General features: G+C 45.2%; 1 long non-coding RNA gene across 1 annotated transcript in view; it reads left to right on the top strand.

Annotated features, from left to right (window-relative positions):
• The first annotated feature begins 7,450 nt into the window (after positions 1-7,450).
• Positions 7,451-26,694, top strand: part of LOC138641398 (uncharacterized) — a 56,346-nt gene continuing 37,102 nt past the window's right edge. The window contains exon 1 of the long non-coding RNA XR_011313815.1: positions 7,451-7,536. This is a non-coding gene — a long non-coding RNA (uncharacterized lncRNA). The remainder of the gene's footprint in view (positions 7,537-26,694) is intronic.

Here is a 26,694-nt window from a genome sequence, read left to right as displayed (position 1 = left end):
CCTGTGTTTAGAATCTAAACTATAGAACATAGAATCTTGTATAGATAAATAGTACTGGAGAGGGTGGGCCCGACGGTGACCAGCAAAGAAGTAGGGGCTAATTTTAGTAAAATCCGCGGGGGGAGGTGGTGGCCTCCAATATAATCATAAGCGGAACAGGAGCTTATACTTATAGTATCCGCGGAGGGAGGTAGTGGCCTCCAATAAGGCATAAGCGGAACAGGGGCTTTAATGACGAGCCGCCTTGAACTGGGTCACCACCCCTGAGACGTGCGGTGGACTCCGCGTCTCAGGGGTGGTGACCCAGTTCAAGGCGGCTCGTCATTAAAGCCCCTGTTCCGCTTATGCCTTATTGGAGGCCACTACCTCCCTCCGCGGATACTATAAGTATAAGCTCCTGTTCCGCTTATGATTATATTGGAGGCCACCACCTCCCCCTGTGGATTTTACTAAAATTAGCCCCTACTTCTTTGCTGGTCACCGTCGGGCCCACCCTCTCCAGTACTATTTATCTATACAAGATTCTATGTTCTATAGTTTAGATTCTAAACACAGGACCACTGTCCGATCCTTCCACGGTTTTTGGCTGCATCAAGCACCTACTATACACCAACTTAAGATCTGTCCGTTTAATACGTGTATGGCTAAGCACGTGACTGATGAAAGCTCCATGTGAGCTGAAACGTTTCCAGTGCTACCTTGCACCAATAAAATTCATTAATCCAAGAAACTGAAGTTGAGTGCGAGACTTTTATATTGATATTAGATAGTATTAGGTCTAAAAGTGCTGCTCCTCTGGTTGGATTCTGCACCAATTGTGAAAGATAATTTTTCTTGGTTATTAGCAGAAACCTGTTGCCTTTATGGGTTTCACAGGTTTCTGTTTCCCAGTTAATATCCGGGTAGTTAAAGTCCCCCATAACCAGGACCTCATTATGGGTTGCAGCTTCATCTATCTGCTTTAGAAGTAGACTTTCCATGATTTTTGTTATATTTGGGGGTTTGTAACAGACCCCAATGAGAATTTTGTTACCATTTTTCCCTCCATGAATTTCGACCCATATGGACTCGACATCCTGATTCCCGTCGCTAATATCCTCCCTTAAAGTGGACTTTAGACAAGACTTTACATAGAGACAAACCCCTCCTCCTCTCCGATTTTTACGATCCTTTCTAAACAGACTGTAACCCTGTAAGTTAACTACTCAGTCATAGCCTTCATCTAACCATGTCTCGGTTATTCCCACTATGTCAAAGTTACCTGTTGATATTTCTGCTTCTAGTTCTTCCATCTTGTTTGTCAGGCTTCTGGCGTTTGCGAGCATGCAGTTTAGAGGATTTTGTTTTGTTCCAATCTCCTCGCTGTGGATTGTTTTAGAAATGTTCTTACCTCCCTTCTGAGTATGTTTTCCTGGGTCTTCTTTGTTCGAGTCTAATGTTTTTCTTCCCGTCCCCTCTTCTTCTAGTTTTCTGTAGATAAATTCCCAAAGGAAAAAACACTGGAAAAAAAAAAGTATTTAGTCAGCCACCAATTGTGCACGTTCTCCCACTTAAAAAGATGACAGAGGCCTGTAATTGACATCATAGGTAGACCACAAAATTGAGAAAACAAATCCAGAAAATCACTTTGATTTGGCAAGATTTATGTTGCAAATTATGGTGTAAAATACCTATTTAGTCATTAACAAAAGTTAATCTCAATATTTTGTTATATATCCTTTGTTGGCAATGATAGAGGACAAACGTTTTTTGTAAGTCTTCACAAGGTTGCCACACACTGTTGTTGCTATGTTGGCCCATCTCTCCATTCAGATCTCCTCAAGAGCAGTGATGTTTTGGGCCTGTTGCTGGGCAGCACGGACTTTCAACTCCCTCCAAAGGTTTTCTATGGGGTGGAGATCTGGGGACTGGCTAGGCCACTCCAGGACCTTCATATGCTTCTTACGAAGCCACTTCTTCATTGCCCTGGCAGTGTGCTTGGGATCATTATCATGCTGAAAGACCCATCCACATTTCATCTTTCGTACCCTTGCTGATGGAAGGAGGTTTGCACTTAAAATCTCACTCACGATACATAGCTCCATTCATTCTTTCATGTACACGAATCAGTCGTCTTGGTCCCTTTGCAGAGAAACAGCCCCAAAGCATGATGTTGCACCCCCAAGCTTCACAGTAGGTATGGTGTTCTTTGGATGCAACTCAGCTTTCTGTCTCCTCCAAACGTGACAAGTTTTGTTTCTACCAAACAGTTCTACTTTGGTTTCATCAGACCATATGACATTCTCTCAATACTCTTCTGGATAATCAAAATGCTCTTTAGCAAACTTCAGACAGGCCCAGACATGTACTGGCTTAAGCAAGGGGACATGCACTGCAGGATCTGAGTCCCTGGTGGCGTAGTGTGGTAGCCTTTGTTACAGTGGTCCCACCTCTATGCAGGTCATTCACTAGGTCCCCCATGTGGTTCTGGGATTTTTACTCACCGTTCTTGTGATCATTTTAACCCCACGGGGTGAGATCTTTTGTGGAGCTCCAGATTGAGGGAGATTATCAGTGGTCTTGAATGTCCTCCATTTTTTTTATTATTGCTCTTACAGTTGATTTCATCACACCAAGCTGCTTGCCTATTGAAGATTCAGTCTTCCCAGCCTGGTGCAGGGGTTTTGTTTCTGGTGTCCTTTGACAGCTCTTTGGTCTTCACCATAGTAGAGTTTGGAGTGTGACTGTTTGAGGTTGTGGACAGGTGTCTTTAATACTGATAACAAGTTCAAACAGGTGCCATTACTACAGATAATGAGTCGAGGACAAAGGAGACTATTAAAGAAGTAGTTACAGGTCTGGGAGAGCCAGAAATCTTGTATGTTTTTAGGTGACCAAATACTTATTTTCCACCATAATTTTCAAAATATATCTTGCCAAATCAGACAAGGTGATTTTCTGGATTTGTTTTCTCAATTTTGACTCTCATAGTTGTGGTCTACCTATGATGTCAAATACAGGCCTCTCTCATCTTTTTAAGTGGGAGAACTTGAACAATTGGTGGCTAACTAAATGTAACACCACGGAAACGTCACCTAGAGTGGACCCTCTGGGCTGGGTTGGAACACCAGAGCCCCCTGAGCAAGCTGGCCAAGGGAGGGCATCCCCTCTACAGGGAGCATTAGGGGCAGGCCCAGATTCAGTAGTATCTCAACAGCGAGTACCAAAGGGCGGCTCTAGAGAACAAGATGTAAGGCTGAGAGGAGACGGCAAGCACAGGGTGCCAGGTGTACGGTCTGGGAGCTAACAGGAAAGTGGGGTAGGTAGAGAGGGATGGAAATACCAGGACAGGTCCTGTAGACCCAGGGTCAGGGAGGCGATGCAGGATCCAAGAACTGGCAGGAGCCGAGGAAGAGACAGGCACTGGAAAACAAAAAGCAGAGCAGGGTAAATACTAGTAGGAATTGCGCAGGAAGGCAAACCGGGGACCTGACTAAAGATGAGAGACACCAGACCCAACAATGCAGATGACCTGAAGGCTGCTATCAAAGCAACCTGGGCTTCCATAACACCTCTGCAGTGCTGTAAGGAGGAAGACCGGGCTGTGGGTACCTTTGCGATGCCGAGTCCGGAACTGTTGAGGCTGCATCCAATGTTGCCGGGGGGAAGGAATGGGTAACCGGACAGGACCATGACCTGGTGAGCGGGAGCGTGGTAAGACCAGGCAGGGAGCAGGAAGTGCGGGAAAAAAGGAGAAGTTTCTTGCCAGCAGAAAAAGAATCAGTGGGGGTGGATGCACTCCGCAGCAAGAGAGACAGTGTGGAGTTGTGCCTCAGCAGAGCTTGCGTGAGGGCCCCTGAGAGTTTGAGAGCGCGCAGAGCATCGGAAGCTCCACTAAGCAGCGCGAGGTGCTCGCATTGAGAAGCGGGTGCCAGGTACCGGATCCTCCGATGTGTTCCCCACCTTTCACAGGCATGCAGCAGAGCATGCATAGGACAGAGACCTCAGCAGCAACCCTTCCCCACACTTTTGTTACACAAATTAATGGACTAGGCCCTAGTCAGTAGGGGCTAAGCGGGCAAAATTGGAGACCACCTGTTGCCACCAGAAGCTTGTTCATGAGTGGCCTGGTGATGCTTGAAGATTGAAGACACTGTGCCAGCCGTTGCTGGGACTACCACCCCTGTTATGATCCGGTCACCTTGGAGCAACATGAAAACTTTCACTGGAGTAGGTGGTAACTATACTGACCGCAAATCCTGATCTTAACATCGCAACTAGAAGTAGCCGTGGGGTGTACCTAACAAGGCCTAGACACCTTGTCACAGCCGGAGGACTAAATACCCCTAAAGATGGAAATAGGAATACTATCTTGCCTCAGAGCAGAACCCCAAAGGATAGGCAGCCCCCCACAAATATTGGCTGTGAGTAGGAGAGGAAAGACACACACAGTCAGAAAACAGGATTTAGCACAAGAGGCCGCTCTAGCTAAAATAGGAAAGGATAGGACAGAGTTCTGTGCGGTCAGTATTAAAAACCCTTCCAAAAATATCCACAGCAGATTATACAAAAATTCCTCCATCTAACTAAAGACGTGGAACGTATATCTGCAACTCCAGAGACAACTAATTTCAGAGCAGGAATACAATCAAAAAACAAGCACACAGCTTGTGTGCCATAGAAAAAGAAACAGACACTTTGCTGAATTGGCAGCTAAGCAGGAGAAGCCAGACAGGGATCCAACACTTCCCAAGAAACATTGACAACTGGCAAGGACTAATGAGTCCTGCAAACCTAAATACTCCAGTCAGAACTGCAATCAGCAGATACACCTGTCCAGGACTGCAGCCCAGAGACAACTGCATTACCACCTACAACCACCGGAGGGAGCCCAAAAGCAGAATTCACAACACACCCCCACCGGACTACATGCGGCTGAGGAACATAGGAGTCATGATAAGTTCATAACAAGACTGTTGGGTTATATTACAATTTCCTTCATTAACTACCTTTTGTCTCCCTGCAATGAGTTTTCCCTATTGTTATAATTAAATTGCATTACTGTTAACCCTTGCTCTGCATTTCCTGCATTACTGCATCCTGGGACCTGCTTACAGTGCCACAGGCTGATCGCCTCCATTCCTCTCCGCATTGATGCAGTAATTGATGCAAAAGGAGCCCCAACCAAGTCTTGAGTGCATTTCTTGAACATACATTTCAGTATGCCAACATTTTGGATTTTAAAATCATTTTTCAACCTGGTGTTATAAAACATTCTAATTTACTGAGATAATGACTTTTGGGTTTTCATTGGCTGTAAACCATAATCATCAACATTAACAGAAATAAACACTTGAAATAGATCACTCTGTTCGTAATGACTATATAATATGAGTTTCACTTTTTGTATTGAAGAACTGAAATAAATAACATTTTGATGCTATTCTTATTTAGTGAGAAGCCCCTGTAAATGCTAACAAACTGCCGATCAGTAAAGACCATCTGGTCCTGGCAAACTATCAACATCGGTTACACGTGACCAGCACAGGCGTAGCGCTCTGCAATCACAAGTCCAAATACCCAGCAAGGACCCTCATGTTCATGTAATGTGTCAGGGTGCAAGGGACCAATGTCTCGCTCAGTTACCACCCCACAGCGCGTTACAGACTGATGATTTGTCACTCCTGTTGCACTACCAATAATTTGTGTGCAGCACTGGTCTTGAGAACACCATGGAAAATGTTAATATATGTTCAGCTTGCACTTCTGGATGCTTTTAGATGTGCCAAATAAAATTATTTTAGCTACTTTGCATATTGATTGGTGTTTGTGTATAGCAAAATATTTACATTGTTGATTCAAAACACAAACAGAGTAGCATGCAAAAGATATATCTGTGTGTGCTCTGTTCAAGGTTTATCATGAGCAACCACAGTGGGCCCATAACAAGAGTGAGCCACAGTCCACTGTAGGAGCAGCCAAATAGTGGCTACTTAGAAAAAGACCTACTCATGTGCTAAGGTCAGTATAAAGAAAAGTCATTGTCCGCTTCTTCCTGACTAGTTTACAGAAGAGAAAAAAAACTTAGGAGCAGCTACACCCTATATGACTTTTTCCTTGGAGCATAGACTGGTGGCTGGAGACCCGATTTTTTAAGTTCCTTTGATGGTAAGGGGTTGGCCTTTGTATGTTTTAACAAATGTATTGGGGACATGATTTTGTGGCTTTCACTAATATATACAGTAGGTATTGCATGCTCTCCTCCTACACTTGATAAAGCATCCTTCCTCACAGACTGCACAGCTCATTTGGTCGCAAAATTGCAGTTGGTGGGGAAACATGTGAGCAGTATTGTCCACTAGCTTCCTCCAAATGAAAAATGGAAAGTATTGGGCAGGACTGGTCACATACTCGTCCATCACCAGCCATACTTAGAAGTGTAGGAGGAGAATTTGAACTTTTTATTTATAAGTATAAGCCAAAACATAATTCCCCCAACATAATTGTTAAAATAAAAATAAAGTACCAGTAGTTATTTTTTGTATGACCCTCATACACATTAGGTTAAAGGCTAATTTCCCAACTCTCACATGACAGATGATGATAAGGTTCAATCAACTTGTATTAAAATACCAAACACGTTTGTTCTCCATAAGGTAGCGCGGTCTGGGAGCTTTTTTCTCTTCTCTTCCCATTAAAAACGCATACACACACAGCAAACCCACCAATTTGGGGGAGGGAATCAGATAATAACAAAATAAGGTGTATGAGGGTGTCCCAATTCTCTCTAGAGGGAAAATGTTGGGTGAAAGAAGGATTGGGCGTATTCGATTTCAATATATTCAATTATTTGATAAGAAATCACTAAGACACCACCATTTCCCCCTTTACCTAACGGAACTCAAACTTGTGCATGTGCATCTTGGAATAGCTTTTGAAAAAAACCCTAAAGACGTATGTAAACGCATATAAGATAAGTCAGTGTAAGGCCTCCTTTACATGCCAATGGAAGATCCATCATCCCAGACTGTTATATTAAATGAAAAAAACTATGTGTGGCTCAAGTGAGAGGAGAAATATTCCCTAAGGAAATATTCCATGAGGATATATTTGGAAATGTTTACTTTCTCCCTTTTAGCATGCTCTGATCCTTCATTTGGTGTGAAAAAAGTGCAGGTGATCTGAGATTACGGCAGTTTTCCCTATACATATTCGTCTATATTACCTGTCATACTCGCAATAATTATTTTAAAATAAATTAGATATTTTGTATTAGTGTCCCTGGCAACTGCATAAAGGGATGGCAGAATGAAATGTATACTAATATCAGTTGCATTGTTCACTTAATACATTCTTTCTTGCATACTCCTGTCTTTTTCCACTATAGTCTATACAGAGACTATGCTGCACATTCTCCAGCTGTTGCAGACACATGAATTTTGACACCTCACATGCCCTTCCCCCAGTGACAAGCTTATGCAAACTTCACCATTTGTCAGGAACCCAACTCCAGGGAACTCTTTCATCTGCTGTGATGAGTGTGCTCTTTCCAACAAGGTATCATGTTTATTGTATTTACACAATTAATACAAACTTAAAGAAACTTTATTAACCTTGGTAGTAAATTCATGGTAAAAGCTCCCCAAAATCAGATTAAAAAAAATACTTTTATGCCAAGTTCACTTTCATGAACTTGAAAAGCAGATATTTTTGCTTGACATTTTATGAACCTTTTTGAATGGCATAAGTAAACATTTATGTCCATATTACAGCAATGTGATCCAAGTGTATTGTAAATATTAAAGTGTCTCAAGATGGTAACATTCAATTTAGTCATCACATATCTAAATGAGATTCTTTGCTTGGACAATCCTGAATTTGTTTTGCAATGGTTCTGTTAAAAAAATAAGCAGGTATAAAAGGTACCCGGGCTGGGACCACCATTGATCAGCTGCGTTCTGAGGGAAACCTTGATGTTTTGCATCTTATATTCCTTTTTTTATGATATCAGGGGGAAAAACTAAAAAGAAGAATAAGAAAAGTGCATCTAATTTTTTACATATATATATATATATATATATATATATATATATATATATATACTGTATATACTAGATGGTGGCCCGACTCTAACGCATCGGGTATTCTAGAGTATGTATGTATGTATGTATGTATGTATGTATATAGCAGCCATATAGTATATAGCACAGGCCACGTAGCATTTGTCTGCTATATACTACATGGCTCCTATACTGGTCCTTCTCAAAAAATTAGCATATAGTGTTAAATTTCATTATTTACCATAATGTAATGATTACAATTAAACTTTCATATATTATAGATTCATTATCCACCAACTGAAATTTGTCAGGTCTTTTATTGTTTTAATACTGATGATTTTGGCATACAACTCCTGATAACCCAAAAAACCTGTCTCAATAAATTAGCATATCAAGAAAAGTTTCTCTAAACGACCTATTACCCTAATCTTCTGAATCAACTAATTAACTCTAAACACATGCAAAAGATACCTGAGGCTTTTATAAACTCCCTGCCTGGTTCATTACTCAAAACCCCCATCATGGGTAAGACTAGCGACCTGACAGATGTCAAGAAGGCCATCATTGACACCCTCAAGCAAGAGGGTAAGACCCAGAAAGAAATTTCTCAACAAATAGGCTGTTCCCAGAGTGCTGTATCAAGGCACCTCAATGGTAAGTCTGTTGGAAGGAAACAATGTGGCAGAAAACGCTGTACAACGAGAAGAGGAGACCGGACCCTGAGGAAGATTGTGGAGAAGGACCGATTCCAGACCTTGGGGAACCTGAGGAAGCAGTGGACTGAGTCTGGTGTGGAAACATCCAGAGCCACCGTGCACAGGCGTGTGCAGGAAATGGGCTACAGGTGCCGCATTCCCCAGGTAAAGCCACTTTTGAACCATAAACAGTGGCAGAGGCGCCTGACCTGGGCTACAGAGAAGCAGCACTGGACTGTTGCTAAGTGGTCCCAAGTACTTTTTTCTGATGAAAGCAAATTTTGCATGTCATTCGGAAATCAAGGTGCCAGAGTCTGGAGGAAGACTGGGGAGAAGGAAATGCCAAAATGCCTGAAGTCCAGTGTCAAGTACCCACAGTCAGTGATGGTGTGGGGTGCCATGTCAGCTGCTGGTGTTGGTCCACTGTGTTTCATCAAGGGCAGGGTCAATGCAGCTAGCTATCAGGAGATTTTGGAGCACTTCATGCTTCCATCGGCTGAAATGCTTTATGGAGATGAAGATTTCATTTTTCAGCACGACCTGGCACCTGCTCACAGTGCCAAAACCACTGGTAAATGGTTTACTGACCATGGTATTACTGTGCTCAATTGGCCTGCCAACTCTCCTGACCTGAACCCCATAGAGAATCTGTGGGATATTGTGAAGAGAAAGTTGAGAGACGCAAGACCTAACACTCTGGATGAGCTTAAGGCCGCTATTGAAGCATCCTGGGCCTCCATAACATCTCAGCAGTGTCACAGGCTGATTGCCTCCATGCCACGCCGCATTGAAGCAGTCATTTCTGCCAAAGGATTCCCGACCAAGTATTGAGTGCATAACTGAACATTATTATTTGTTGGTTTTTTTGTTTGTTATTAAAAAACACTTTTATTTGATTGGATGGGTGAAATATGCTAATTTATTGAGACAGGTTTTTTGGGTTATCAGGAGTTGTATGCCAAAATCATCAGTATTAAAACAATAAAAGACCTGACAAATTTCAGTTGGTGGATAATGAATCTATAATATATGAAAGTTTAATTGTAATCATTACATTATGGTAAATAATGAAATTTAACACTATATGCTAATTTTTTGAGAAGGACCTGTATACTACGTGGCCTGTGCTATATACTATGTGGCTGCTATATACATACATACATACATATTGTAGAATACCCGATGCGTTAATACAGGCCACGCAATATATAACAGTGGCCACGCAGTATATAACACAGCCCAAATAGTATATAACACAGCCCACGCAGTATATAGCAGCCACCCAGTATATAACACAGGCGACGTAGTATATAACACAAGCCATGCAGTATATAACAGTGGCCACGTAATATATAGCACAGGCCATGCAGTACATAACACAGCCCACTTAGTATCTAACACTGGTCACGTAGTATATAGCAGCCACGCGGTATATAACGCAGCCCACGCGGTATATAACACTGCCCACGCGGTATATAACACTGCCCACGCAGTATATAACACTGGCCACATAGTGTATAGCAGCCATGTGGTATATAACACAGCCCACGCGGTATATAATGCAGCCCACGCAGTATATAACACTGCCCATGTAGTATATAACACTGGCCACGTAGTATATAGCAGCCACGTTGTATATAACGCAGCCCACGCGCTATATAACACTGCCCACGTAGTATATAGCAGTGTGGGCACATATCCGTTTTAAAAAAAGATAATTAAAATAAAAAATAATTATAAACTCACCCGCCGGGATCCAGCGAAGCTGTCCCTATGCGCGAGGCTGCCGCAATGCTTCCGTTTCCAGGATGCATTGCGAAATTACCCAGATGACTTGTGTTCTGGGTAATTTCGCAAAGCATCTCTGGGAACGGACGCTGGCGGCAGCAGTGAGCGCATCGTCGGACTACCGAAGGTGAGCATAGCAGGTTTTTTGTTTTTTAATTATTTTTAACATTACATCTATTTACTATTGATTCTGCATAGGCAGCATCAATAGTAAAAAGTTGGGGACACACAGGGTTAATAGCAGCGTTAACGGAGTGCGGTACCCGCGGCCCGTTACTGCTGGCATTAACCCTGTGTGAGCGCTGAGTGGAGGGGAGTATGCTGGCGCCGGGCACTGACTGCAGGGGAGTAGGGAGGGACTAATCGGACTGTGCCCGTCGCTGATTGGTCGCGGCAGCCATGACAGGCAGCTGGCGAGACCAATCAGCGACGCGGGATTTCCGTTACTGAAGTTGCAGACAGACAGACAGACCGACGGAAGTACCCCTTAGACAATTATATATATATATATATATATATATATATATATATACACTGCTTAAAAAATAAAGGGAACACTTAAACAACAGAATATAACTCCAAGTAAATCAAACTTCTGTGAAATCAAACTGTCCACTTAGGAAACAACATTGTTTGACAATCAATTTCACATGCTGCTATGCAAATGGTATAGACAACAGATGGAAATTATTGGCAATTGTCAAGACACACTCAATAAATGAGTGGTGCTGCAGGTGGGGATCACAGACCACATCTCAGTACCAATGCTTTCTGGCTGATGTTTTGGTCACTTTTGAATGTTGGTTGTGCTTTCACACTTGTGGTAGCATGAGACGGACTCTACAATTCAAACAAGTGACTCAGGTAGTGCAACTCATCCAGGATGGCACATCAATGTGAGCTGTGGCAAGAAGGTTTGCTGTGTCTGTCAGCGTAATGTCCAGAGGCTGGAGGCGCTACCAGGAGACAGGCCAGTACACCAGGAGATGTGGAAGGGGCCATAAAAGGGCAACAACCCAGCAGAAGGACCTGAAGTAATGTTCTGGGACCTGTAGTCCCACAAGTGTTGTGAATTCCGCTCTTGGGCTCCCTCCGGTGGTTGTAAGTGGCACTTTTGTGAGTTCTGCTCTTGGGCTCCCTCTTGTGGTTTCAAGTGGTATGGCTGCTCCTTGGAGTTAGCTGTCATCAGCTGCCTCCACTTATCTTCTCTTCTGCTCAGCTATTTAGGTCTGGCTGTTCCTTCAGCTAGTGCCACTTGTGAATGGTTTCTGGATGGATTCACATCTCTTTGGATTTCCCTGTTTTCCTGACCAGTTCAGCAAAGCTAAGTTCTTACTTGCTCTGTTCTGTTCACAAATTGTGGACTTATCCGTTTAGTGCTTTCTATGTTTGTCCAGCTTATCAGTATGAATTAATTCTGTCTTGCTGGAAGCTCTGGGAAGCAGATTTACCCTCCACACCTTTAGTCAGGTGTGGAGATTTTTAGTAAACTCTGCGTGGATTTTTGTAGTGTTTTATACTGACCGCACAGTATTCCATCCTGTCCTATCTATCAAGCTAGACTGGCCTCCTGTGCTCATCCTGGTTTCATTCTGTGAATGTCTTTTCCTTCTCCACTCACAGTCATTATTTGTGGGGGGCTAATCTATCCTTTGGGGATTTTCTCTGAGGCAAGATAGTTTTCCTGCTTCTGTCTTTAGGGGTAGTTAGCTCTTAGGCTGTGACGAGATGCATAAGGAGAGTTAGGAGCATTCCACGGCTGCTTCTAGTGTTGTGTTGAGCTTAGGGACTGCGGTCAGTACAGTTACCACTTCCTTCAGAGCTCGATCCATGTTGCTCCTAGACCACCGCATCATAACACACAAGTATTGTGTAGCTTCAAAGAGAGGCTTAAAGGGTTAGTCGGAGAGCTGGGCGGGTCTGACTAACCACAGACACCTCTCACCTATGGGAGTGGTTACAGATATATAATGTGACTGAGGATTGGTCACATGCTAGAGAGAGTGTATGGACCTGATTGGTCCGTGTGTAAGGTCCTGGAAGGTCTATATGTAGGAGGTGCTAACTTCCTGAAGAGCACATGGTGAGATTTTGGACCTGGTGGCCCGTGTGTTGGACGGTTCCAAGTGGGGATGGACATCTTGAACAGCACACAGAGCGGCCGTGTTTGCAGAGTCAATGATGGCACCGCGTTTGGGGGAGCTATCGTCCGTCTGAAGATCTGGACTGTCGGGAGTGCCCTGGTCACAGGGACGGTGATCCCAGTTCGGCAGCTTCCCCAAGAGAGAGGACTGACCTCCTGTCAGTGTGTGGAGCAGGAGTTCCAGGAAGGTAACTCCAGCAAGGGGGTTATAACGGCAGAGAAGTATCTGCTATTGGAACTGACTGATGTGTGCCTGACAGACAAGTCGGTGATTGTTATGTTCCTATGATGCATATAATGAACTGTATGAACGTAACCACAGGTGAAATGGACTATATGTCGGTCCTGTGATGTTCAAATGCCCTACTGTGGTTTATGGAAGTATAATAAACCAGGCACAGACTTTTGTTAAAGAAAATACGGTCTTGCTGTGTGTTATATCGCTGCTGTGGCACCACAGGAGTCCAGATGCAACAATGATATTGTCTTCCTCATGGGGGAGATGATGTGATGTGATGCCTGGAAACAAGGAGGGATCCCTTAATCAGGTAACACTGACATGCAACACCGTCCTGACTCCAGCCCAGAAGGGGAGCACAAAACCCGGTTTCAGGGGAACTTCCCCATAAATTCTGGCCTGGGGTTAGACAGTCTGTTAGGGACAGTGAGAAGAGAAGAGGCAAAGGAGAGGAGCCTGGGGTCTGGAGCAGCGAGTGTGGCTCACCCCAGAGGAAAGCGCCGAGAGACCGGACACCGGAGTCCGTGGTGGTGTGGGAATTGTAGACCCAGCCACTGAACCTGGAGGGCAGGAAATTGCAAGTCTCCTGTCCCATCTAACACCTGTAGGTGCCACAGCAAGTCAGGAGCCTGGGGCTTCTACATCCTGTTCTGGAGGGGGGGGAAGAGTGTGGGTGGTGCGTGGGCGGACACTGTGCGTGTCTGTGTGTGCGGGCGGAGTCTGTGCGGGCCTGCCGGGGATCTGTACGGGCCTCTCGGTCTGTGTGGGCTGCTGGGGGTCTGTGCGTGCCTGCCAGGGGTCTGTGCGGGCTGTCGGGGGTCTGTACGGGCCTGCTGGGGGTCTGTGCGGGCTGCCAGGGGTCTAAGTGGGCTGCAGGGCGTCTGTGCGGGCCTGCCGGGGGACTGGATGGGCCTGCTGGGGGTCTGTACAGGCCTGCCGGGGGTCTGTGCGGGTCTGCTGGGGCTCTGTGCGGGCTGCTGGGGGTCTGTGCGGGCTGCCGGGGTCTGTGCGGGCTGCCGGGGGTCTGTGCGGGCTGCTGGGGGTCTATGCGGGCCTGCCGGGGGTCTGTGCGGGCCTGTCGGGGGACTGTATGGGCTTGCTAGGGTTTGTGAGGGCTGCTGGGGTTCTGTGCGGGCCTGACGGGCCTCTGTGCGGGCTGCCGGGGGTCTGTGCATGTGTGCAGGCATCGTCCGATGGGACTACAAGTCCCATCGGACGATGCCTGCTACAGTGACAGTGATTGACACTCACCCGGCTAATGTGTTGAATGAAAAATACACAAAAGAAAAACAAAACATACATACTACATACATACTACATACAGTACATTCATACATTACATACAGTACATTAAAGATAAAGTACATGCTCACCATTACTTGTCATTTTAATCCCCGAAGCCAGTGTCATCTGTGAAAAATATTAAAATAACAAACAACCAATATACTCCCTGATCTGCAGAAATCCATGAGTGTCCCACGACGATCTCCCGTGGAGAAAGGCAGCATCAGCTGATGTGACCGCTCTCCAGGGGCTCCAGGAACACAATGACGGGTGGAAAGTATCCTTCCGCACTGTATTCCTCCGCCGCTGTAAAAAAATAGTCCCTAGCATCACTTTTGGCATTGCTGTGTGAGAAATTTTCCCACGCAGCAATTGCCATAAAGTGAGACTTTGAACTATAGTAACCTCAGTGATGCATTGCAGGAGCCACTGTCTCCTTTCAGTGTGTCACTGAGGGTCCTATAGAGCAGTGACATCACCCGATGTCATTGTTCTATAGGGGAGATCGTCGTGGGACACTTGTTATTAATTGGACTATGATGGACAGGTAGTATACGGTTTATTATTTTACATTTTTTGCAGGCACTGAAGTATGGTAAGTATGGTTAAATGAAGAATATTAAAGTAATGTGTGCGTTTTTTTTAACCCTTTATTACGATTGGATTAATAATGGATGCGCGGCCGAAACTCCGCCTCCTCCTCCCCAGACTTCAGAATGGGCAGCGGATGCGTTGAAAAACTGTATCCACTGCCCACGTCGTGCACAAATTTCACAACGTGCGTCGGTACGTCGGCCTGACGCATAGCGACGGACCCGTACCGACGCAAGTGTAAAAAAGGCCTTAATGAGTGTTGAATTTAAAAAAAACAAAAACGGGAAAAAACGGCGTGGGCTGTTGTGAATTCTGTGGCAGAGCTCCCTCCTGTGGTCACAAGTGGTACTTCGGCTGATTCTCTCTGTGAGCTTCTGTTGGTGGAGGGAAGTGGTACTGCGGCTTCTGAGTTTCCTCCCTCAGGTGATCTGGTGAGGTCGTTAGGTGCTTCTCTACTTAACTCCACATAATGCTTTGATCCTGGCTTCCTGTCAATGTTCCAGTGTTGGACTTGCTTTTCCCTGGATCATTACTGTGGCCTGCTGCTCTGCATAGCTAAGTTCTTCTTTGCTATTTGTTTGCTATTTTTTCTGTCCAGCTTGTCTAATTGGTTGCTGGAACCTCTGGGACGCAAAGGGTGTACCTCCGTGCCGTTAGTTCGGTACGGAGGGTCTTTTTGCCCCCTTTGCGTGGTTTTCTTTAGGGTTTTGTGTAGACCGCAAAGTTACCTTTTCTATCCTCGATCTGTTAAGAAAGTCGGGCCTCACTTTGCTGAATCTATTTCATCTCTACGTTTGTCTTTTCATCTTACTCACAGTCATTATATGTGGGGGGCTGCCTTTTCCTTTGGGGTATTTCTCTGAGGCAAGGTAGGCTTATTTTCTATCTTCAGGCTAGTTAGTTTCTCAGGCTGTGCCGAGTTGCATAGGCAGAGTTAGGCGCAATCCACGGCTGCCTCCAGTGTTTGGAGAGGATTAGGGATTGCGGTCTGCAGAGTTCCCACGTCTCAGAGCTCGTTCTATGATTTTGGGTTATTGTCAGATCACTGTATGTGCTCTGACCGCTATGTCCATTGTAGTACTGAATTGCCTTTCATAACAGTACAGGAAGCCCAAAGTACTAATGATTCTCAATAGAGGGAAAAAAGAAGTTCTGAGACCATTTTTTTTTCTTTGCACTGTGTTTTGCCTTTTTTTCCCCCAGACATTTGGGTGGTTCAGTACACAGGTGTAGCGATGGACATTAGAAGTCTGTCTTCATTTGTGGATCAGCTCTCGGCAAGAGTACAAAAGATTCAAGACACTATTGATCAGAAAGCTATGTTGGAACCAAGAATTCCTATTCCTGATTTGTTTTTTGGAGATAGAACTAAGTTTCTGAGTTTCAAAAATAATTGTAAATTATTTCTGGCCTTGAAACCTCGCTCCTCTGGTGATCCAGTTCAACAGGTTTTGATTGTTATTTCTTTTTTGCGTGGCGACCCTCAGGACTGGGCATTTTCTCTTGCGCCAGGAGATCCTGCATTGAGTAATATCTATGCGTTTTTCCTGGCACTCGGATTGCTGTACGATGAACCTAATTCAGTGGATCAGGCAGAGAAAAATTTGCTGGCTCTTTGTCAGGGTCAGGATGAGAAAGAGGTATATTGTCAGAAATTTAGAAAGTGGTCCGTGCTCACTCAATGGAATGAATCTGCGCTGGCAGCTATGTTCAGAAAGGGTCTCTCTGAAGCCCTTAAGGATGTCATGGTGGGATTTCCTATGCCTGCTGGTTTGAATGAGTCTATGTCTTTGGCCATTCAGATTGGTCGACGCTTGCGTGAACGTAAATCTGTGCACCATTTGGCGGTATTACCTGAGCTTAAACCTGAGCCTATGCAGTGCGATAGGACTTTGACCAGAGTTAAACGGCAAGAACACAGACGTCTGAATGGGCTGTGTATCTACTGTGGTGATTCCACTCATGCTATCTCTGATTGTCCTAAGCGCACTAAGCGGTTCGCTAGGTCTGCCACCATTGGTACGGTACAGTCAAAATTTCTTCTGTCCGTTACCTTGATCTGCTCTTTGTCATCGTATTCTGTCATGGCATTTGTGGATTCAGGCGCTGCCCTGAATTTGATGGACTTGGAGTATGCTAAGCGTTGTGGGTTTCTCTTAGAGCCCTTGCAGTGTCTTATTCCATTGAGAGGAATTGATGCCACGCCTTTGGCCAAGAATAAGCCTCAATACTGGACCCAGATGACCATGTGCATGGCTCCTGCACATCAGGAGGTTATTCGCTTTCTGGTGTTGCATAATCTGCATGATGTGGTCGTGTTGGGGTTGCCATGGCTACAAGCCCATAATCCAGTATTAGATTGGAAATCCATGTCGGTGTCCAGCTGGTGTTGTCAGGGGGTACATGGTGATGTTCCATTTCTGTCAATTTCGTCATCCACCCCTTCTGAGGTTCCAGAGTTCTTGTCTGATTACCGGGATGTATTTGATGAGCCCAAGTCCGATGCCCTACCTCCGCATAGGGATTGTGATTGTGCTATCAATTTGATTCCTGGTAGTAAATTCCCAAAAGGTCGACTGTTTAATTTATCCGTGCCTGAGCACGCCGCTATGCGCAGTTATGTGAAGGAATCCCTGGAGAAGGGGCATATTCGCCCGTCATCGTCACCATTAGGAGCAGGGTTCTTTTTTGTAGCCAAGAAGGATGGTTCGCTGAGACCTTGTATAGATTACCGCCTTCTAAATAAGATCACGGTTAAATTTCAGTACCCCTTGCCATTGTTATCTGATTTGTTTGCTCGGATTAAGGGGGCTAGTTGGTTCACCAAGATAGATCTTCGTGGTGCGTATAATCTGGTGCGAATCAGGCGAGGAGATGAATGGAAAACTGCATTTAATACGCCCGAGGGTCATTTTGAGTATCTAGTGATGCCATTCGGACTTGCCAATGCTCCATCAGTGTTTCAGTCCTTTATGCATGACATCTTCCGAGAGTACCTGGATAAATTCCTGATTGTGTACTTGGATGACATTTTGATCTTCTCGGATGATTGGGAGTCTCATGTGAAGCAGGTCAGAACAGTTTTTCAGGTCCTGCGTGCTAATTCTTTGTTTGTGAAGGAATCAAAGTGTCTCTTTGGTGTGCAGAAGGTTTCATTTTTGGGGTTCATCTTTTCCCCTTCTACTATCGAGATGGATCCTGTTAAGGTCCAAGCCATCCATGATTGGACTCAGCCGACATCTCTGAAAAGTCTGCAAAAGTTCCTGGGCTTTGCTAATTTTTATCGTCGCTTCATCTGCAATTTTTCTAGTATTGCCAGACCATTGACCGATTTGACCAAGAAGGGTGCTGATTTGGTCAATTGGTCTTCTGCTGCTGTGGAAGCTTTTCAAGATTTGAAGCGTCGTTTTTCTTCTGCCCCTGTGTTGTGTCAACCAGATGTTTCTCTTCCGTTCCAGGTCGAGGTTGATGCTTCTGAGATTGGAGCAGGGGCTGTTTTGTCGCAGAGAGGTTCTGATTGCTCAGTGATGAAACCATGCGCTTTTTTTTCCAGGAAGTTTTCGCCTGCTGAGCGAAATTATGATGTGGGCAACCGAGAGTTGCTGGCCATGAAGTGGGCATTCGAGGAGTGGCGTCATTGGCTTGAAGGAGCTAAGCATCGCGTGGTGGTATTGACTGATCATAAGAACTTGACTTATCTTGAGTCTGCTAAGTGGTTGAATCCTAGACAGGCTCGTTGGTCGCTGTTTTTTGCCCATTTTGACTTTGTGATTTCGTACCTTCCGGGCTCTAAAAATGTGAAGGTGGATGCTCTGTCTAGGAGTTTTGTGCCCGACTCTCCGGGTTTGGCTGAGCCGGCGGGTATCCTCAAGGAAGGAGTAATTGTGTCTGCCATCTCCCCTGATTTGCGGCGGGTGCTGCAAAAATTTCAGGCTAATAAACCTGATCGTTGTCCAGCGGAGAGACTGTTTGTCCCTGATAGGTGGACCAATAAAGTTATCTCTGTGGTTCATTGTTCGGTGTTGGCTGGTCATCCTGGAATCTTTGGTACCAGAAAGTTGGTGGCTAGTAGTGATGGGACTTCGGGGTTTTTTTTGGGAATCGGCTCTTTCGGCTCGGCTCAGCAAGAAGAGCCGGCTCTTTCGGCTCTTGAATCGGCTCTTCAGTAATCTCACCAAAATAATGACACAAAACCTTCTAGTTAACAGATTAATATTGTTTATATTATTTTTCATTATAAGAACATCAAACAAATGCAAAAAATGTGCAAAACAGCAGTATAACTTAACAGTGAAACATTTTTAGAAGGTCATTAGGACAAATTGGCATTAAGAAACACTAAGTGCCTCAGTTTGGACGGGCTGATCCGGTTTCTTCTCTCTGTGATAATCTGCCCTGTTTTGGAGAAAATTCTCTCTGAAGGGACTGATGTTGCTACTGAACACAGGGCAGGATGCCAATAAAGGCTTCTTTCACACTAGCGTCGAGCTCGGCCCGTCGCAGTGCGTCGGGCCGAGGTTACCAACGCTAGCGTTGTCTCCGCCGCACAACAGGTGCAGCGGATGCTACTTTTCAGCGCATCCGCTGCCCCATTGTGAGGTGCAGGGAGGTGGGGGCGGAGTTCTGGCCACGCATGCGCGGTCGGAAAGACGATCCGTCGGCTGCAAAAAACGTTACATGGAACGTTTTTTGCGGCCGACGGTCCGCCACAACACGGCGCAACCGTCGCGCGACGGTTGCGACGTGTGGCAATCCGTCGCGTAATGTTAGTCAATGGAGAAAAAACGCATCCTGCAAACACTTTTGCAGGATGCGTTTTTTCTGCAAAAGACGCATTGTGATGGATTGCACTTAACACTAGTGTGAAAGTAGCCAAAGATGTAAGAAGACAGTGCATGAGGACAAGTGAAACTTGAGCTGTGACTGGCTGCTCTGTGGTCACATGTTCTGCCTTCATTTACATCCTGCTTCTGTATTGGCCGGGTGAATGAGATAACACTGTGCGCTGCTGCCGACTCCTCTCCTACAGGACTTTCAGCAGCAGCTTTCCTCTCTCCCCCTCCAGCACACAGTCTCTCCTGGCTCCTCTCCTCCCCCTCCACCACCAGGCTGAGGGAAGGGAGGAGAGCAGAGAGCCACTAGATAACAAGCGGCTCACTGATGGGTGCCGGCTCATATCGTTCACAGTGAAGAGCCGGCTCTTTGAGTCGGCTCGTTCATGAACGTCACATCACTAGTGGCTAGATCCTTTTGGTGGCCGTCTCTGTCGCGGGATGTACGTGTTTTTGTGCAGTCCTGTGGGATTTGTGCTCGGGCTAAGCCCTGCTTTTCTCGTGCCAGTGGGTTGCTTTTGCCCTTGCCGGTCCCGAAGAGGCCTTGGACACATATCTCTATGGATTTTATTTCTGATCTTCCCGTTTCTCAAAAGATGTCAGTCATTTGGGTGGTCTGTGATCGCTTTTCTAAGATGGTCCATCTGGTACCCTTGTCTAAATTGCCTTCCTCCTCTGATTTGGTGCCATTTTTCTTCCAGCATGTGGTTCGTTTACATGGCATTCCAGAGAATATCGTTTCTGACAGAGGTTCCCAGTTTGTTTCAAGGTTTTGGCGAGCCTTTTGTGGTAGGATGGGCATTGACTTGTCTTTTTCCTCGGCTTTCCATCCTCAGACTAATGGCCAAACCGAACGAACCAATCAGACCTTGGAAACATATCTCAGATGCTTTGTTTCTGCCGATCAGGATGACTGGGTGTCCTTTTTGCCTTTGGCTGAGTTCGCCCTTAATAATCGGGCCAGCTCGGCTACCTTGGTATCGCCGTTTTTCTGCAACTCTGGGTTCCATCCTCGTTTCTCTTCAGGGCAGGTTGAGTCTTCGGACTGTCCTGGTGTGGATACTGTGGTGGACAGGTTGCAGCAGATTTGGACTCATGTAGTGGACAATTTGACCTTGTCCCAGGAGAAGGCTCAACGTTTCGCTAATCGCAGATGCTGTGTGGGTCCCCGACTTCGTGTTGGGGATTTGGTTTGGTTATCATATTCCTATGAAGGTTTCCTCTCCTAAGTTTAAACCTCGTTTCATTGGTCCGTATAGGATTTCTGAGGTTCTTAATCCTGTGTCTTTTCGTCTGACCCTTCCAGATTCTTTTTCCATACATAACGTATTCCATAGGTCATTGTTGCGGAGATACGTGGCACCTATGGTTCCATCTGTTGATCCTCCTGCCCCGGTTTTGGTGGAGGAGGAATTGGAGTATATTGTGGAGAAGATTTTGGATTCTCGTGTTTCTAGACGGAAACTCCAGTATCTGGTTAAATGGAAGGGTTATGCTCAGGAAGATAATTCCTGGGTTTTTGCCTCTGATGTCCATGCTCCCGATCTTGTTCGTGCCTTTCATGTGGCTCATCCTGGTCGGCCTGGGGGCTCTGGTGAGGGTTCGGAGACCCCTCCTCAAGGGGGGGTGCTGTTGTGAATTCTGTGGCAGAGCTCCCTCCTGTGGTCACAAGTGGTACTTCGGCTGATTCTCTCTGTGAGCTTCTGTTGGTGGAGGGAAGTGGTACTGCGGCTTCTGAGTTTCCTCCCTCAGGTGATCTGGTGAGGTCGTTAGGTGCTTCTCTACTTAACTCCACGTAATGCTTTGATCCTGGCTTCCTGTCAATGTTCCAGTGTTGGACTTGCTTTTCCCTGGATCATTACTGTGGCCTGCTGCTCTGCATAGCTAAGTTCTTCTTTGCTATTTGTTTGCTATTTTTTCTGTCCAGCTTGTCTAATTGGTTGCTGGAAGCTCTGGGACGCAAAGGGTGTACCTCCGTGCCGTTAGTTCGGTACGGAGGGTCTTTTTGCCCCCTTTGCGTGGTTTTCTTTAGGGTTTTGTGTAGACTGCAAAGTTACCTTTTCTATCCTCGATCTGTTAAGAAAGTCGGGCCTCACTTTGCTGAGTCTGTTTCATCTCTACGTTTGTCTTTTCATCTTACTCACAGTCATTATATGTGGGGGGCTGCCTTTTCCTTTGGGGAATTTCTCTGAGGCAAGGTAGGCTTATTTTCTATCTTCAGGCTAGTTAGTTTCTCAGGCTGTGCCGAGTTGCATAGGCAGAGTTAGGCACAATCCACGGCTGCCTCTAGTGTTGTTTGGAGAGGATTAGGGATTGCGGTCTGCAGAGTTCCCACGTCTCAGAGCTCGTTCTATGATTTTGGGTTATTGTCAGATCACTGTATGTGCTCTGACCGCTATGTCCATTGTAGTACTGAATTGCCTTTCATAACAGTGGGCTGCCTCGCAATTTTCTGCGCCAGAGGGGGAAAGCTGACGGCGGGGGGCCAATATTTGTAGCCTGCTATGAATATCACCCCGCAGCTGTCTGCGTAGCCTTTACTTGCTATTAAATTAGGGTGTCCCCCCAAAAAATGATGTGGGGTCCCCCTATATTTTATAGCCAGAAAGTCTAAGCAGACAGCTGCGGGCTGATATTCATAGCCTAGAGAGGGGCCATGGATATTGCCCCCCCTGCTACAAATACCAGTCCGCTGCCGCCCCAGAAGATGCGCCAATTCTGGCACTTAGCCCCTCTCTTCCCACACCCGTGTAGTGGTGGAATATGGATTAATAAGGTGACATTGTAAGGTGACATTAAGCCTGGGTAATAACGGAGCGTCGTCAATAAGACTCCTATCCATTATTAATCCAATAGTAATAAAGGGTTAGTAAAACACACACATTAGGAAAAAAGTATTTTAATATTCTTCATTTAACCATACTTACCATACTTCAGCACCTGCAAAAAAGTGAAATAATAAACCGTATACTACCTGTCCGCCGTAGTCCAATTAATAACGAGTGTCCCACAATGATCTCCCCTATAGAGCAGTGACATCGGGTGATATCACTGCTCTATAGGACCCTCAGTGACACACTGACAGGAGACAATGGCTTCTGCAGTGCATCACTGAGGTTACTATAGTTCAAAGTCTCACTTTATGGCAATTGCTGCATGGGAAAATTTCTCACACAGCAATGCCAAAAGTGATGCTAGGGACTATTTTTTTATAGCGGCGGAGGAATACAGTGAAGGATACCTTCCTTCCATGATTGGATTCCTGGAGCCCCTCGAGAGCGGTCGCATCAGCTGATGCTGCTGTTCTCCATGGGAGATCGTCGTGGGACACACGTGCATTTCTGCGGATCAGGAAGTGTATTGGTTGTTTGTTATTTTAATATTTTTTACAGATGACACTGGCTTCGGGGAACAAAGTGACAAGTGATGGTGAGTATGTACTCTATGTTTAATGTACTGTATGTCTATATGGATGCATTGTATGTAATGTATTAATGTAGTATGTATGTAGTATGTAGTATGTATGTAGTATGTATGTAGTATGTATGTATGTAGTATGTATGTAGTATGTACAGTATGTATGTAATATGTATGTAATATGTATGTAGTATGCAGTATGTATGTAGTATGTATGTATGTATGTAGTATGTATGTAGTATGTTGTATGTATGTATGTATGTACAGTACAGACCAAAAGTTTGGACACACCTCATTTAAAGATTTTTCTGTATTTTCATGACTATGAAAATTGTAAATTCACACTGAAGGCATCAAAACTATGAATTAACACATGTGGAATTATATACTTAACAAAAAAGTGTGAAACAACTGAAAATATGTCTTATATTCTAGGTTCTTCAAAGTAGCCACCTTTTGCTTTGATGACTGCTTTGCACAGTCTTGGCATTCTCTTCATGAGCTTCAAGAGGTAGTCCCTGGAAATGTTCTTCCAAAAATCTTGAAGGAGTTCCAAGAGATGCTTAGTACTTGTTGGCCTTTTTGCCTTCACTCTGTGGTCCAGCTCAATCCAAACCATCTCGATTGGGTTCAGGCTTGGTGACTGTGGAGGGCGTAGCACCCCATCACTCTCCTTCTTTGTCAAATAGCCCTTACACAGCCTGGAGGTGTGTTTGGGGTCATTGTCCTGTTGAAAAATAAATGATGGCCCAACTAAGCGCAAACCGGATGGAATAGAATGCCGCTGCAAGATGCTGTGGTAGCCATGCTGGTTCAGTATGCCTTCAATTTGGAATAAATCTCCAACAGTGTCACCAGTAAAGCACCCCCTCACCATCACACCTCCTCCTCCATGCTTCACAGTGGGAACCAGGCATGTAGGGGCCATCATTTCACCTTTTCTGCATCGCACAAAGACACGGTGGTTGGAACCAAAGATCTCAAATTTGGACTCATCAGACCAAAGCACAGATTTCCACTGGTCTAATGTCCATTCCTTGTGTTCTTTAACCCAAACAAGTCTCTTCTGCTTGTTGCCTGTCCTTAGCAGTGGTTTCCTAGCAGCTATTTTACCATGAAGGCCTGCTGCACAAAGTCTCCTCTTAACAGTTGTTGTAGAGATGTATCTGCTGCTAGAACAGGCATTGACCTGGTCTCTAATCTGAGCTGCTGTTAACCTGCGATTTCTGAGGCTGGTGATGCAGATAAACTTATCCTCAGAAGCAGAGGTGTCTCTTGGTCTTCCTTTCCTGGGGCGGTCCTCATGTGAGCCAGTTTCTTTGTAGCGCTTGATGGTTTTTGCAACTGCACTTGGGGACACTTTCAAAGTTTTCCCAATTTTTCTTACTGACTGACCTTCATTTCTTAAAGTAATGATGGCCACTCGTTTTTCTTTACTTAGCTGCTTTTTTCTTGCCATAATACAAATTCTATCAGTCTATTCAGTAGGACTATCAGCTGTGTATCCACCAGACTTCTGCTCAACACAATTGATGGTCCCAACCCCATTTATAAGGTAAGAAATCCCACTTATTAAACCTGACAGGGAACAACTGTGAAGTGAAAACCATTTATGGTGACTACCTCTAGAAGCTCATGAAGAGAATGCCAAGACTGTGCAAAGCAGTCATCAAAGCAAAAGGTGTCTACTTTGAAGAATCTAGAATATAAGACATATTTTCAGTTGTTTCACACTTTTTTGTTAAGTAAATTATTCCACATGTGTTAATTCATAGTTTTGATGCCTTCAGTGTGAATTTAAAATTTTCATAGTCATGAAAATACAGAAAAATCTTGAAATGAGAAGGTGTGTCCAAACTTTAGGTCTGTACTGTATGTAGTATGTAGTATGTATGTAGTATGTGGTATGTATGTAGTATGTGGCATGTATGTATGTAGTATCTATGTAGTATGTATCTATGTAGTATGTAGTATGTATGTAGTATGTATGTAGTATGTATGTAGTATGTAGTAGATATGTAGCATGTTGTTTGTATGTATGTAGTATGTATGTAGTATATATATTTTTTTTTACATTCAACACATTAGCCGGATGATGGGACTACTACTGTACCATCATTGGCTAATCTGTCAATCACAGTCACTGTAGCAGGCATCGTCCGATGGGACTTGTAGTCCCATAGGACGATGCCTGCACACACGCACAGCCCTCCGGCAGCCCGCACAGAGCCCCAGCATCCCGCACAGAGCCCTGGCAGCCCGCACAGAGCCCCGGCAGGCCCGTTCAGTCCTTCGGCAGGCCCGCACAGACCCCCGGCAGCCTGCACAGAGCCCCAGCAGGCCCACACAGACCCCCGGCAGCCCGCACAGAGCCCCGGCAGCCCGCACAGAGCCCCGGCAGGCCCGCACAAACCCCCGGCAGCCCGCACAGACCTCCGGCAGCCCGCACAGACCTCCGGCAGTCCGCACAGAGCCCCGGCAGGCCTGCACAGAGCCCACGGCAGGCCCGCACAGACCCCCGACAGGCCTGCACAGACCCCCCATGGTCACGCACAGACCCCGCCCGCACACACACATGCAGTCTCCGCCCACGTACCACCCACACTCCATTATAGTGCATCATTGCACTATGGGAACTTCCGATTCCGGTATCCGATATCGCAAAAGTATCAGAACTCGGTATCGGAATTCCGATACAGCGAATATCGGCCAATACCCGATATTTGCAGTATCGGAATGCTTAACACTAATTGTGAGCCATCGAATAAGACTCTCTCTAATAGGACTGTGGACTATTTTAACACTCCTATAGCATTGCTTAGTTATCTCTCTTGTTCTGGTTAAAACATATCTATTTCTTCGTTGCAGGTCTTATAACAATATCTTATTTTTCAGATACCGGATAGACATCCAGATTGTTATTAACCCTTGTCTGTTGTACACATTCTTCCACAGCTGGGAAAAATGCATGTATTAAGTTGGGTAATGTGCAATCATTGAATGGGCAAAGTGCAATCTGTTCCTCTATTCCAACTCACTTGTAACCCTTGTCTGCTGTACATATTTTTTCCACAGCTGTGCATAGGGCACTAACAAAAGTTGGGTAAAGTGCAATCGTCGAATGGGCAAAGTGCAGTCTGTTTTAGTTCACTTGTAGACTTACTCACATATTACGCTAAGTAAACACCTCTTTTTCTCCAAGGTCTTTATTTGCAAATTTATCACCATTACAACATTCACTTCTCCACTTGCTCATAGTGCCACCCACCTCTCGGGGCTGGCTTCAGTGCATAGAGTTGGGAGGGATTATGGGCATGAGGAGCAGTGAATATTAATTTTATTTAACAGCGGGCACACAAGTAAGCTGCAGCCACAGGCTCCTGCCTACTGTGACCTATTGCTCCACCGTTCCTCCGCCCCTCAACCCCACAGATGGACTATAGATACATGTGGACTATTATTATTATTTTTTATTATTATAGCGCCATTTATTCCATGGCGCTTTACATGTGAGGAGGGGTATACATAATAAAAACAGATACAATAATCTTGAACAATACAAGTCACAACTGGTACAGGAGGAGAGAGGACCCTGGCCGCGAGGGCTCACAATCTACAAGGGACTATGAGACTCAATCTCCACTTTCCTCCAAAATTTTGGGGG

Source organism: Ranitomeya imitator, chromosome 6, assembly GCF_032444005.1.
Source record: "Ranitomeya imitator isolate aRanImi1 chromosome 6, aRanImi1.pri, whole genome shotgun sequence".
Taxonomy (NCBI): Eukaryota; Metazoa; Chordata; class Amphibia; order Anura; family Dendrobatidae; genus Ranitomeya; species Ranitomeya imitator.
Note: the sequence above shows the minus strand (reverse complement) of the source record. Positions and strands in the feature narration are given on the sequence as shown.